The 15,913-nt window shown below is 39.8% G+C and overlaps 1 protein-coding gene across 7 annotated transcripts in view; it reads right to left on the reverse strand.

Moving 5' to 3' along the window:
* MBD5 (methyl-CpG binding domain protein 5) overlaps positions 1-15,913 on the reverse strand; it is a 218,132-nt gene that overhangs the window by 102,009 nt on the left and 100,210 nt on the right. For 6 of the 7 annotated variants that reach the window (XM_030579839.1, XM_030579838.1, XM_030579841.1 and 3 more), the window contains 2 exons: positions 11,810-12,002; positions 6,056-6,113 (listed from right to left, as the gene is read on the reverse strand). The gene's annotated coding sequence lies outside the window, so the exon portion shown is untranslated. The remainder of the gene's footprint in view (positions 1-6,055; positions 6,114-11,809; positions 12,003-15,913) is intronic. The other variant, XM_030579840.1, reaches the window with a different exon arrangement.

Below are 15,913 nucleotides of genomic sequence, written 5' to 3' on the forward strand. Positions count from 1 at the left end.
CAGAGAGATGCCCTGGCTATCAACAGATAAGAAGGTAACAGCTTTTCCTTCTTTCTTTTAAAAAAATATTATATATTCTATACTTAGAAAAGTGTCACTCAATATCAAGAAATAAGTACCCACAAATAAATTCTTATATATATTTCTAATGCATACATTAGAGCTACAGAACAATTTCATCAGTTTAGGTTTGTTTTTCTCTTTAAAAATAAAATTTGTATTCAGTCTAACAATTTACATTCCAAGTATGAACCCGAGGCAATTTAAAATAGTGAATTTACTCTGTAGTATGGAATTTTAAGTCATTATTATGAATACAATCCACTTGTGTCACATTCAGGATGGACTCAATGTATATTACCAAGTGCCTTTGGCTTGTTCACCATACAGATCTAACAAAGGTGACCTGGACAGGACCACAATGGTTTGTCTACATTTTAAAATGGCTAAAAGCCATTCCTATTATTTTCAATAATTGGCCTCTTTTCAATCCACAAACATGAAACTCTAATGAACACACTTCCCAATTAAAATTGACAGAATTTGTTTGCTAACGTTAAAGAAGCAAAAAACAAAGTACTATATAGCGAGAACCTGTCTACATAATAAAGATTCCAGTCACACATTTCAAAATATTCTTTGTTATAATGTTAATTTAGATGTCTTGAAGTATTTTAAGACATTCTAGCACATAAAGAGCAAAAATATTTATAACTCTCTTTCATAAGGTTTTTTTAAAAAAACCAGACACCATGGCTAACGAAGACAGGCCTCTAAATGGCTGGGGAGCATTTTTTTTCCTCTCTCTTGCTTCTGTTGGAGAGGATTTTTCTGTCTCCCCCAACATTTACTTTGCTATGGGATAATTCCCTGACCCTTGCCACAATTTAACTTCTAGAAGAGCAGTTTCCCTCTAGACCTTAATTGTTTGGGGCGAGGATGAGTGGTTGATTTTCTAGTTGCATGGCTTTTAGCTTAATTCTGTGTGGCTGATCTGTGAGATGGATTTATCAGTTCATAAGAGCTCATTTCAGGTCATGGCTTCAGCAAAACTTTCCTACAGCTCATTGATATTCAGTTAGTTCTGGAAGACCCTACCACTGATGGTATTACATACTAGTAAGAAAGACCAATTCCAAACCAAGAAACAAGGAGGCTTCAAAAAGCCAAACACAACATTCTACAGTTGAAGGAGAGGGAATTTGAACTTCCAAAGTGCAATAGGCACAACAAGGAAGAGCCTTTAATATTTAAAAAATGTATTCAACATGTCACAGGCTTAAATGCTTCTCTTGCTGACCTAAGTTAATAAATCTGTTCACCAGAAAATTATCAATGTAGTTTTTTAATTCTGTCAGATCAAGAGAGAAGGAAATGAAAATGAAGTTAAGAAAATCTCTGAAGGTCACATTCTGATTATGACCTCACATCTAATTCAGCTGCAAATATTTTTAAAGCACCAGAACAATGTTGCAAATACAGGAACTAGGAGTTCAAAGGTTGATCCAAGGACATAACATAGAAAGATCAAATTTATTCCCCAAACTCCAGACCCGTGGTTCCCAAAGGCCAAATCACTTAAGGGGAACTCAGTTTTCATCAGTATTTTTAGACTGTAGAATATATGGCCAAACGATTAAATGAGTACCTTTTTGTACAGTCTAGATGCACTTAATAAGTGCAGAAAATATTGACACAATAAATATCAAATTAACTATTTGTAAATTTTGCTTTTATCTGACAGCTTCTCACTAGATCATTTTGTACACAGGCCATTAAGTTGTGACAAAATACAGAATAATAATTAAAAAACCGATGTAAAAATGGAACTCAAAGTCTCCATTAGTTTTTACTTACGTGATTTTTTAAAAATCAGCCCGCTGGAAATATAGTCAGTGGATATGATCTGTTGGTACGACACTCATCCCTTGCTTAAGATGATCCCAAAAGTTCATTAATTGTGCAATGTGTGAATTCAAAAACGAAGCATTCGAGAGTTAAAAAAAAACAAAATCACACTTGTGCAGAAAGAATGCAGAGACCCAAATTGTATAAATTACATTAAATCATCTTGCTTTGTACTAGGTACAGAGCACTCAATGCAGAGAAATATTAAGTCATGTGAGTCATTCAGACTGAGCTTCTGTGCAAGAGAATGTCAAAAATATAGTGGGATTGCAAATTAAACCTGTAAATTATGCTTTTGTGCTAAAGTACTAAGTCATGTGACTAAGCTATTTTTAGAGACATGAAATGTTTTTTTCCCCCCAAGTGCTGTTCTTAAAATTGTTTACTGAAACATTCAGCAAATAATCAACAATTTCCCTAGTCTTTCTTGAGAAGAATACTCTTAAAATAACAAACTATGTTAACATAAAATTAAATATTCAGGCACCTTAATACAAGCTCTGTATCATTACTTGGTCTAATAAAACAGTGTTTAGTTAGCTCACGCTGGCTGTCTTCAATGTAGTATGCTACAGACCTGTACAGAATGATTTATGAATGTTTCTATTGCAATAATATAACATTTTTCACTGTTTTACAAAATCTAACAATTAATTCTAGTGGACCTTCCGCCCGCCCAAAAGTGATTCTCAATAAACTGCAATGGAGGACCAAACCTCCTTTTATTGTAAGAAGCTAAAAGATAAAAACCCCTTGATAACTTGATTTCATTTTTTTGGTTTGAATATTGAAGCAACTCAGTAATATATGTTTGAGCACAACAGCAAAAGTTGAAATCCTAATATATTTGGAACAGCCATATTGGTCATGGATGCTTTAAATTATTCTTGTTGTCCAATATGAATTTGTAGATGAGAAATTTTGTGAATTAAATTCAAGTATTTAGATAATGTGGTGCTCACTATGAACAAGCAACAAGAATCAGAAAGAAGGAAGTAAATCAGTATTTGAGTATGTGTTCAAACCACCCAACCACAAGAGTCTATTGGTTATTTTAAAATGGCCATAGACCTAATTACACTTTTGTGTAATATGAGCATTTTATATAAGTTTAAATAAATACTTCTACAAACACGCACACACACAGACACAGACACACACACAAAGACAACAAAGTTGTTACTTCCAAAGGACTATATTTTTCCCTTCTATGCATGTATTGCTTTGGTTGGCATTAATGGGACTTATGTGTGCAAATGGAAGAAAGTCTATATCCAAAATCTCGTTTCCATTTAGTTGTGAAGATAAATGATACTAAATCAATGCTCTTTATTTTGATAGATAAAAATGTTACCCTAAAGCTTTTTCTCCCCTCAGGGAAAAGTTTCTTTGACTTATTTTTCTTTTAAGAAGAAAAACCTATGGCAGATTCAAAATTTCAAACAATTTTATTTGTAACATAGTGGATGAGCTACTTATAGCATGTTTCGAAAACTAAAACTAGCTGCTACCAGTACAGAAGGTTTGGCATTCTTTTTGAAAGAATTTAGGATAACGTTTAATGGTGTTTTGGTGCCAACCTGCAATTATTATGCAGTAAAATAAAATGAATGCCTCTTTAGGATTCTAATCTACGTAGATAAAGACATTAAGATCGGTTCTTACATTTTGAATTTGAGTGACTCTGAGCCCTGAAGAGATGTTTGCAACATCTGGACATGATCCTGCACACGCTTACTTACATAAATATTCTTACTGTTTCCAACAGAGTTGCATATGCAATAAAAGGGTGTTCATAGAATTAAATGTGCACAGGATTGGTCCCTTAAAGGTAAATTAAAAACAAACAACTGCCTATTCTAAGTCAACGTTGAAATATTAGAGGCAAGCCGAATATCACATACCAATTTCAGCTTACTTTTGTACTGTGTAGTAAAGAGCTGACATGTAACATCAGTTTATTATTACTAAAATTACATTAATAGGAAATTTAGATATAAACAAAAGACCAGATGTGGATGATAAATTATAGAGAATTGCTGAGGTAACTTCACACCACATGTGTTTACAATCTGCTCAGCCATACATATGGAGGATTCCTCCCAGTGTAGGGAAATCCTTGGGTGCATAGAGCTACTGTAGGGGCTCCAATGTTGCCTCCCACCTTCCTGAGCTGCCATTGTAAGGGCTGTGCCTGTACAAAATGGAACATGCCTGGCTGACCAGTGATTGCTGGAACAGCCCTTTGGGGCAGTGACAGTCAGTGCAAATTTGAGCAGCCTTTACTTACATTGTTCTAATTTATGCTTGGTATTTGACTGTTGAATAGATGGTCCTGGGATTAGGACAGTGCAAGAAGGGCTTAGAGCCATTCATGCCACCCTCTTTCCCTTCCTCCTGCTCCAGCTTCTGTATCAGTGGCGCTCAAACTTTTTTACTGGTGACCTCTTTCACATAGCAAGTCTCTGAGTCCGACCCCCCTTATAAGTTAAAACACTTTTTTATACATTTAACCCCATTATAAGTGCTGGAGGCAAAGCGGGGTTTGGAGTGGAGGTTGACAGCTCGCGACCCCCCATGTAATAACCTTGCAACCCCCTGAGGGGTCCTGACCCCCAGTTTGAGAACCCCTGTTCTATATTAAGAAGTATGCCATATAATTTCTTCTAAGAGGTATGTTGTTGTGGCTTTTTTTTTGTGTGGTACAATTACAGTATTATCTGATTATCATCACTTTAAGGGACAGTATTTCAGATGTGCAGTAGGTACACTTGCATCAGTATGAAATGCTCTTGCACTTACTCAGTTAAGTATGACAGCTTCTGTTTTAAAATAAGTGGCAATACTTGTCACTCACGTGGGACTAAAAGGCGACTCTTATACTTTTTGGACTGAATTCTGGTCCCACTGAAGTCAGTGGCAAAAAATTCTATTGACTTTCTTGGGAGCAAAGCTTTGCCCTTAAATTGTGTAGGAAAATAGAGATATAGAGTAACTGTCAATAAACAAGCAAACAAAAGAAAAACCATTTTATCTTCTGCAAGCTCTCTCACGCATGAATAGTCCCCCACTTCAGTTAATGGGTATCCCATTAATAAACATAAGCAAGAACTACTTGTGTATGTAAGGATTTGCAGGATTTGGCCCTACTGAAACATTTATAATGTATTTTGTATTACGTTTTCCCATTCTTAGCCAGTTATCTCTACACTTGACAGATGGTTTCCTGAAAAGGGGTCCAGAAGCTCAAGCATTTCTATAACAACAAAGAAGCAGGTGATTTTGTTCACTCCATGAACAATTACCACACGTACATCTCTTTTGGCCATGAAGCCCATTAACTATAGGGGTAATAATTCAATAAATAAACCATCCTTGTATATATGACCTTTTCTTATACCTTTATCTTCTCCATCTGCTAGAGCCGGTCAGAAAATAGAAACCCCTTTCAGGAAATAAATTTGGTGTGTATGTGGGGGAATCATTTCAAATTGGGACAAAAAGCCAAAAATGCAACCTTTTTTCTCCAGGAAGGAATTTCTAGAAAAATGCAAGTTTTGGAAGAACCAACACAGAATTCTTCCATTTTCCATGTGGAAGACTTGTCCATTTCACGTTCGCACAGCAGACAAAGTGAAATTGATAAGATGCAGATAGAGGGATGCTCAGTCTCCTCACTTCCTTCTAAGACAAAGGCTGAATGCCCAGCTGCCTGCCTCTCTTGCAGCCAGACTGGGTGCAGAGGGGTGGGGTTGGCTGAGAGCCAGAGAGTTAGGACACAGCCTCTGGCAGGCTGCTTGGAAGCCATGATTTTGATTTTCCTCATGGAAAACTGAAACTTTTAAGCAAAATTGAAAATTCCCTGTGAAAAAAATTGATTTTCTGATAAGGGCATTTTCTATTGGAAAATCATTCAGGCAGAAAATTCTCAACCAGCTCTTCCATCTACATTATTCAACCTGAGTGAGTTGTTTAGGGAATACACTTCTCAGTTAGAAAATTCTCTCTCTCCCCATCCAAAAATGCATTATTTTGGTTTATTATACAAGTTACATGATCAGAAGTGGTCCAACTAAAAAGTACTTATTGCTTTTCAATTAACAAAGTAAAGTACAGTATTTAATTGTAGCAGGAAGCAAAAACTGACCTTTTTCCTTGCTAAGGATTAGACATAAGGTGGGTATGTTCATTCTGTTCATTCTAAGCTGAAAAACAAAGGACTAGTTGATACAGAAGATACACAAATGTATATTATAATAAAAGTTTAACATTTAATAATTCTCAGTTTGCCCTAAATTTGTATAAACTCACTTGGGTAGACAAATTTCTTAGTCTTATTTCTACTAGCAAATGACTTTGAAGCAACTGCCTGCTTGTTAAAGGCACATTATTTTGTTTAAAACACCACAAGCATGGCAAAATAAATCTGATGTTTAAAGTCTGTTCTCATCAAGATTATTTTTATTTTAGCAATAATATTAATAAAGTGCTTAACTATGGGTTTGCCTTTACTTCAGAGTAAGTGGCAGCGTAGTTTTGTGCTCCCTGAATCACAATCTGCCTCCTATTCCAGCAAGGGATTAAAATTATGCCAGGTTTATTCCTACTCTCTGCTGCCTGGTGTATTGACAGTGGAGGTGATAGACTCAAGGCTCCACCCAATGACTACACTCCTTGGGCCCCCTCTTTCTAGTAATTTGCAGGAGAGAGGGATGCAGCAGTTCTTTAGTCTCTGCTTACCCACTCAAGGGGCTACCCATGAGGGAATACATGGCTGCACTGTAAAGACACACTTTGCATTCCCTTCTTCTAGTGTGCTGCATTCAAGTCAGGCCAAAATTTGGCCCCAAATAGTAATTATTTTGGGTATTTACCCCATCAAGTCCCCATTTGCCAAATAAATATTTATAATCTGCAGAAGTCTCTGTCATATTTATAAATATTTAATCAAATCATTGGTTTTTTTTTATAAAATAAATAGGAAGGCCTCTAGATCAGAATGTTGTTATTGACTCTTGGGGATAAATTCATGGGATTAATTATATCACTTCCACAGCCTCTCTCTATTAAATAAAAGGAATTTTAAACAAAGATTACTCTACATTTGTGTGTTCTTTTATCCAATCACCAGTCAGATTACTGGCCAATCAAGAATTTTTGAAAACTGGCCTTAAAAAAGAAATTTAACAGCCAATAGCAAAAGACCAAAAAAAAAAAAAAAAAAAATCCTGTTAGTTTTTGTAAGCAGGAAGCCTGCCAAACAACCAGTGGGGCCTCTAGGTGACTGAGGTGTTAAAGGCGCACTCAAGGAAGAAAAGGCTATTGTGGAAAAGCTAAATGAATTCTTTGCATCGGTCTTCACTGGAGAGGATGTGAAGGAGATTCTAATACCAGAGCCATTCCTTTAGGTGACAAATCTGAGGTGTTGTCCCAGATTGCGGTGTCAGTAGAGGTGGTTTTGGAACAAATTGATAAATTAACAGTAACAATGACTAGAAGTAGGGAACAGCTCCCATGAGAGGAGAGATTAAAAAGATTGGGACTATTCATCTTGGAAGAGCGATGGCTAAGGGGGGATATGATAGAGGTGTATCAAAATCATGAATAGTACAGAAAAAGTGAATAAGGAAGTGTTATTTACCCCTTCACATAACACAAGAATGAGGGGTCACCCAATGACATTAGTAAGCAACAGGTTTAAAACACACAGAAGTAAGTGCTTCTTCACACAACACAAAGTCAACCTGTGGAACTTGTTACTGGGGACGTTTTGAAAGCCAACAGTATAACTGTGTTCAAAAAAGAATAAGATAAGTTCATGGAGGATGAGTCCATCAATGGCTATTAGCCAGGATGGTCAGGAATGCAACCCCATGCTCTGTGTGTCCCTAAACCTCTGACTTCCAGGTGCTGGGACTGGACAACAGAGGACAGATTACTAAAAAATAAGCCTTATTGTGAGGGAATAAGGGAGAAGTAATTGGTGCAATGGCCTTGTGCTGGCTCGTTCTACAGGGATGAATTTAATTAAAAAAAGATATGAATTTTTGAGAACTCACATAACATTTAACATGAGGTATCTACTTGTCTGTGTATCAGAAGGATAAAAAGTAACTTTGCAAATGTGGTATTACAGACATTTACCAAAGTATAAGGAACAGAATAGATGTGTTGCTACTGCAGCAATATACAAGAGTTTTCTACTAAGGAAGCTCAAGGGGAGAAGGCTGAAATATTTTTACATCCAGTGAAAAAAAACTGTACTCAGACTGAGGTCTCAGAGGCATGATTTCAGAATAAAATTGGGAGAGAGAGCCAAGAACAATCATGTTTTCTTCATTTTTTAGGTTATGGACAACATAACCACAAAAGTCTATTTAACTGTTTTACTAAAGAGTCCTCATGAAATAGCCATCTGAAGTCTCAAACACAAACTGTGTTGCCAACCAGCGTCATACAATTTTAATAAAGCATTTTCATTCTAGTCCCTAATTGGCCCTGGGGAAGTACTGTGTCAAGAAAAAATGGAGAGGAGTACCCAGACATCCTGTTTTCAGCATGTGTGAAATAGGATGTATATACTCTATACTAGGTCAGACAAGAAAGGGTTCTTTTCATAAGGAATAAAGGAAGCCAAGGGCCTGATCCACCCTAGAAATTGCTCAGTCTACCAACTGGAAAGAAGCCATCTACCTGGGGTCATCAAGAGAGTGAAGACAAAAAGGAAGGTAAGGAGCATATGGATGTAAAAAGGGAGGGAAGAAGCATGCTCTCTCTCTCTCTCTGGAGGCAATAGTGAGAAAGCTGCTAAATTCTCCCCAAAAGAATGGAAAACCTGGAAATTTGATTGCTTTGTCACAATCTAAGAACTGTACTTCTTGCTAGAAACAAAGTTAAAACTCAAATGAGCTGGTCTGAGTCTTTCCTATGAGCAAAGCTGAGAAAAGCTATGGTCCAAACTCTCAGCAAGACCAGAGAGTGCCAAGGAAGTGTACATAAGAGATGATATTTTGTTTCTCCTTGTGTTATGGTTTCTTCGATATCTGAGACTATGTAACATCTTCTGTGCCCTTGTACCTAATGGTAAATGAGTCCTATTAATAAATACTAATAAGGAATATTTTTTATTACTTAAAATTTAAAAGTGTTTTAACATGTTTAATGCACCATAAAGACATTAATGGAGTAACAGAATTGTACTGTGTGACACAAATAAAGGTAAATAAATGCAACTCCCTGCTTCATTTTAGGTGTTTGTGAGGTCATCAACTCTTGCAGGAAAAATAAAGATCCCTGAATTCAGACTTTTTTACGATAAAACAACTTACAGTGCTGTTCTTAAAATGTATGCTTTAGCTACCAAGGCATCTTGGCTCCATTGAAGCCAATGGCAAAGCTTCCATTGACTTCAACAAAGCCAGAATTTCACCCTGTTTTGGATGTAGTGTCTTACACAATGTTCATTTACTTATGGGGAAAAAAAATCCGTTCACTTTTATATATTAAAAACTCTCATCAAAGAAGATAGACTTTAAATACCTGTACCACACATTGAAAACTTTTTTCACACAGATCAACAATAGCAATAACTTTCAGGAAAACACAAAGTGAGGATAAAACAACACCAACAATTTGTGTGCTTATGCAAAATTAGAATCCACGAGGATTGGAAGACCTGTGATCTAGATTTTTGTATGTGCTCTGTTCAGTTTCCTCCAGTGTTGGGTATTTGAGGAATACAAACATGGACACACACAGTTTAAGATTCCTGGAAATAGTACAGTTTCCTAAAAGAATTACTCAAATAAAACAGAAGTGCAGGAATCAAAAAGACATTTCATAAGTGGAGAGTTCTTATATTTTAATTAGTATAGATTCTGTCTGATCACTCTCCAATGGCTATTGCATTTTGCTAACTTCAATAGAGAGTCCTAAGAGACACTTCATCCTTACAATTTCATGCTTTTTGCAGTTAAATATCAGGCCCATAAAATCTCTTCTTTCTTGGATACACATATAAAAATAAAATTAGCTCTGAATTCAGGGCTTCTCTCAGTGACATCCTGTCTTAGGGTCTATTAACTATTACAGTGATTCTGTGAAGTGGCTAAAGTCTGCTACAACAGTAGAGTAATACACTACTTAGCATGGCCTTTCTACTGGAACAAGATAAGCAGTCATTTACTTTTAACATACTACACTGCAGTGGCATCAGAGTTTGGAAATCTGAAAACCATGCAGCTTTGGTGAGTCTTGCCACCAACAGTTACTGTGACAGAAAACATCCATGACTTTATGGGCCACCCAAGTCTTCATGAAACTCAGCAAAAAGGCTGGCTGCTATCTTAACCTATAAAGCAGAGGTGGGCAAACTACAGCACAGGCCACATCCGGCCCATGGGACTGTCCTGTCCTGCCTGTGAGCTCCTGGCCCAGGAGTCTAGTCCCTGGCCCCTCCCCTGCTGTTCCCACTGGGGCAGCGGAGCGGCAGAGCCTCGGCCTGACACAGTGCTCTGTGCTGCGCGGTGCCTGTCCTGGTGCAGCTGCATCGCCAGCCACTGGTGCTCCAGGCAGCATGGTAAGTGGGCAGGGAACCGGGGGGGAGGTGTAGATGAGGCACACATCCCAGAGGGGCCGGCAGGGTGGGAGAATCGGGGGGGGTGTCAGATAGGGGGAGGGGGACAGGCCATGCCTGGCAGTTTGGGGCAGCACAGCCTCCCCTAACCAGCCCTCCATACAATTTCGGAAACCGATGTAGCCCTCAGGCCAAAAAGTTTGCCCGCCCCTGCTATAAATGCAGAGCTTGACCACTGAATCTCAGATTCAAAATGAGTTGAGGAACACAGAAGTCTGAGTTCTCTGGTGGAGCTTTTCACACAAGCGGACATGGTTGATTATATACAGTGATGTGCTATAGTCACAACATTCTATATTTGTTCCTCCCCTCCATCTTATGGATTGTCTGACAAACTACCAAAGGAAGAAACAGTGGGTGAGCAAAGAGAAATCTAGAACAAAGAGGTACAGAAAAATGATTTCACACAGTAGATGTGTTTTAGGGACAATATCTCAAGGCAGTACCCTAAATAGGCCTATGGAGGACTAAGACAATTTTTTTTTTAAAAGGGACTACCAATAACTCCCTCCCGTAAAAGATTAAGGAATGCTCTAAGAAAGCTTTGGAAAAATACTGAAGCTCTGGAATTAGCCTGGTATTTATAGCATAGATTCCCAGTGCGTTCTTTGAGCTTTCTAGCGTGTTGTTTTTTCCATCTGCTAACTGTCAATATGGTATAACCTTATATTTTGATTATACAAATGTACAAAAAGAGCTTTTTAAAAAAAATTACTGTAGAGTTTTGGCTTCATTTCTTAGTTCGAGACAGCTATTCTGGCATTAAAATTTTTTCCAGGTCAGAGATAATGCTGAATCTTTTCTCACGTAAATAAGTAGCATTCCACTGTTTAATTATGTCAAAGTATATTATAACTATTTATGACTAATGCCTATATGAATCACATTGTCACAAAAGATGTTAAGTTCTATCACATGAAAATATTCAACTTCATATACTATCTGAATGAAATCAATTAAATACAGGTCAAGAATGTATTTTTCCGCTCACTTAATTAGCAGCAAAAACATGTAAGGCGTGCCCTGCTGGTCTTAAACAAAGAGTATGAATTGCAAAATTGTTTACACTTTCAATTCATCTTGGTTAAATACTGAAATTCTCTTCTCTGTGCTGCTCTCTTGATTAATTTTCTAATATCAACTCAATCTTTTGTAGAATTTTATTGCCGGGAATATATTTAGCAACAATCATAGCATACTAATATCAAAATAAAATAAAGTATGTCTCTGTATAAAACTGTACTGATTTTTTAAAAAAATACTTACTTATAATGCTCTTCATGGCCTTCCTTCTAGTTACCTTAGGGACCTTTTGGTTTCTTAAATTTCTGGGTGCACATTCAACTTTGCTTCAGAGACTCTCCTGTCTGTAGTTTGGCTATGGACCAAGGTCACTGGGGCTAGGTCCTTTTCTTATTATACCCTTCATCTGTGGAACTCTTTGCATCCCAAGTTACATCTGTTGAGTCAGTAATATGTTTTACATTATACCACAAATCAAAGCTTTTGATTTCACTTTTTCACTTTTCTTGGCCGTTCTGTAAAAATTCTCAAACTACTTTACACTCTGTACCGTAATTTTATTTATTAAAAGAAAAAAAGGAGGAAGGGATGGAGAAAGAAATAAAGATATCTTTTGCTAAACCATGGAGGCTATTACAGTGTACATCCAAGAATCAGAAACACTGGGTTTGTTAAAAATGGGTAATTAAGGTTTGTGTAATGATAGTAATCGTATAAAAAAGTGTACATTTAAAGAAACACTTTCTCAAACAATTCAGTTATATTACCCATCGTTGATATGAACTAAACACTCTAGGTTTTAACTATCACAGCGAATAATCCTAATAATTTAAAGACAATACTGTAGTTAATATCACAAGATAAAAGATGTAAAAAATATGCATCATGCAGTAGTATTTCTCTCTCTCTGTGTATTACAAACCTGAATGGCCTCAATTTTGCAAAGCGATCTGCCAGTATAGGTTGTGAACCATTCACTGGGATATTGTGCAGGTACATGAATGCTGGAACATTCCATTGCAGAAACAGTGCCTGGATGGTACTCAGTGCTGCTGTCTCTTAAAAGAAGACAGCACTGCATTGTCATTGAGGCATTTACCTCAGCTGCAACATAGTGTGCTGCAGTCCATAAGCTTCTCTGGAGCAGATTTTAATGGGGCAGTTTCAGTTTCTCTGCCACTGAGAGCCACTAGGAGTCATTGCACAGCCCTTTAATTCAATTATCTGGTTTCTTTTAAAGGAGAAAGGCATTGGATCCAATCAGGTTGAAGGCAGATTGAAAGGAGAGCTAATGTAGGGCATAGCTACACTTGCAGATGTAGAGTGCTGTGAGTTAAACCTGCCCTCGGAGAGCGCAGTAAGGAAAGTGCTGCAGTCTGTCCACACTGACAGCTGCTTGTGCACTGGCATGGCCACATTTGTGGCACTTGCAGCAGTATTGGGAGCAGTGCATTATGGGCAGCTATCCAAGCACACAAGTGACTGCAATGTGCTTTTCAAATGGGGGGTGGGGTGGGGTGGGGTGTGACAGGGAGTGTGTTGTGTGTATGTGGGGGAGAGAGAATGGGTTTTTTGGGGGCTGAGAGCATGTCAACATAGTGTCTTGTAAGTTCAGACAGCAGCAGACCCACCCTCCCCACCTGCCTCTCTCTCTCTCACACAGCATTCCACACTAATCTGTCTTGGAGCAGATAAGCAGCTGACTGTCAGAAACGGAGCTTTCAAATGGCATATCCACATTCCTACAGCAAGTTCAAAACACTGAGAAGAGTGGCCACATGACTTAAGGGGATTAAGGGACGTTTCCGGAGGCAGATCAGAGCGCAGTAATGCAACATCTAGTCCACACTGGCATTGTGGCGCTCCAGCAGGGCACAGCAAACGTTATTCCACTCGCTGAGGTGGAGTACCAGCAGTGCTATAGCCGCGGAGTCAGAGCGCTCTATGTGGCTTGCCAGTGTGGATGGGGAGTGAGCTAGTATGTCTGGAGCTGCTTTAATGTGCATATTTTGGGGATTTTACAGAATATCTGTTGAATCAGTTCTAGTTTATAGACTATATTATTAGGATTTTAGGAGGGAGCTGGTACAATTGGGTTTTAAAATCAACAAACAACACCCACCACCCGCACATACCAAATCCCACTCCCATAAACCAAAAAAAATCTACCAGGTTTACTGGACCTTCACTGTAATATGAAGATTCTCACAAGGTATAGTGTGGTACCAAATCTTGAGTATATTAAATTACAAACTTAATCCATTATATTAAATATTATTACTGAATGTCTTAATTAAGCATGTGAACAAAACCCTTCTATTTTCTTGGAGAATATTTTATCTTTAGTTTTTATTAACTTCATTAGTGCTGGTAATTGATAATCATGAGATTGTATTAGTTGAAAATGGTACTTCCTCAATGTAAGCGTAAAACTGAGCCAGGGTTTAATCGGAAAAGAGTTATCAATATTTTAAAAAAGAACCACATTATTTACTAGGTCAACTGAATCTCTTATGGAGCTGTTACAGTCTTTCACAAACAGAGGATTTAAATATAAGCTTAATGTGTTCATCTAAACAGTATGTTATAAATTTATACTGTAGGCCTTCAGCGTTTAGGTTTTCTTAAAATATGGGACACTGTCTTATTATAGCAATATATATATTCATGAAAGGTGATAGGCTTAAATCTGTTGACACTGGATGCTTCTATCTATGTACAAAGCAGGTATGGACAAGATAATGGTCCTCCAATATGCCTGAAACCTGACCTATGGAAAAGATCACCCGTAAGGCTAAAAACAGGCTTCACAGCCTTTAAGCCTATGGCCTCCATTGAGATGGCAGATGATACCAATCAAATATGGTAGCATCTTTTGTCATATGGACTCTTTAGATTTCATACATAGGTAGCTGTCTCCTCATTAAGCATTTTCAGTTCCTAACTCATGCCAACGGTTCCAATGAAAGCTTGTGTGAATATGGTTTTACAGGATTGCGCTCTTAGCTGTGGACTTTAACTGCTAGTTTATGGATATTCAAGAAAATGAATACCTTAGAATTTTCAGTACAGAATTTTCAAATCTTAAATACAGACACCACACTTTACTACAGGGGTCGGCAACCGATGGCACACGAGCCAATTTTCAATGGCACGCAGCTGCCTGCTGGGACCCCACGTGCCATTAAAAATCCTGCCGACGCGGCAAGCCACGGGGTCTGAGGTCCCGGGCCACAGTGCTGGCCAAACGCAGCAAGCTGCCAGCCCCTCCCCCGCCTTCCCCCAGAGCCCTGCCGCTGTGTGTGCAGCGCTCTGGGGGCTGGGGCTGTGCGCTCCCGCGGGGCAGCGTTTGGCTCCATGGAGAGGTAAAGATGCTCCCTGCTCATCCGGAGCCCTGCTGTTGCGCGCACATCGCTCTGAGGAGGGGGGCGGGGCGAGACTGGGCTGCATGCGCCGCGGCGGCAGGGCTCCAGATGAGCGAGGAGCTTCATGGTAAGGGGACCGGGGGGGGGGGGGCAGTCAAGGGACAGGGAGCAGGGTGGGTTGGATGGGGGGGTGGGATCCCGGGGCGTTGGCTAGGGGTGGGGGTCTCTGGAAGGAGCAGTCAGGGAGCGGGGGGGTTGGATGGGACATGGGAGTCCCGGGGTCTGTCTGGGGGGTTGATAGGGGTCAGGGCAGTCAGGGGACAGGGAGCAAGGAGGGTCCTGGGGGAGCAGTTAGGGTGGGAGGGGTCTCTGGAGGGGGTGGTCAGGGGACAAGGAACTAGGGGGGTTGGATGAGTCAGGAGTTCTGCAGGGGCTGTCAGGAGGCAGGGGTGTGGAGAGGGGTTGGGGAAGGCAGGGAGCGGGGGGGTGGGTTGTATGGGTCCAGAGTTCTGGGGGTCCTGTCAGGGGGCGTCGAGTGGTTAGATGGGCATGGGAGTCCAGGGAGTCTGTCTAGGTGCAGGGGTGTGGATAAGGGTTGGGGCAATCGGGACAGGTAGGGGGTAGGATTCTAGGGGGGCTGTCAGGGGACAAGGGGCAAGGAGGTTTAGATAGGAGATGGGGTCCCAGGAGGAAGTAGTCGGGACAAGGAGTGGTAGGGGGTTGGGGATTTTGGGGGGGGCAGTCACCCAGCCCTCTGCCCTGAGCCCTGACCCACGCCCCCTCCACACACCCAGTCCTCTGCCCTGAGGCCTGCACCTCCACACACACCCCCAGACCCCTGCCCTGAGCCCTGTACCACCCGGCCCTCTGTTGACTCCTTCACCCCCCCCCCCCCCGACCCCAGCCCTGATTCTGGCACCCCTACACATACCCAGCCCCCCTACCCTGACACTGCACCCCCTCACATGCCCCCAGCCCTCTG

The sequence above is a fragment of the Gopherus evgoodei genome, chromosome 11 (genome assembly GCF_007399415.2).
Source record: "Gopherus evgoodei ecotype Sinaloan lineage chromosome 11, rGopEvg1_v1.p, whole genome shotgun sequence".
Lineage (NCBI taxonomy): Eukaryota > Metazoa > Chordata > Testudines > Testudinidae > Gopherus > Gopherus evgoodei.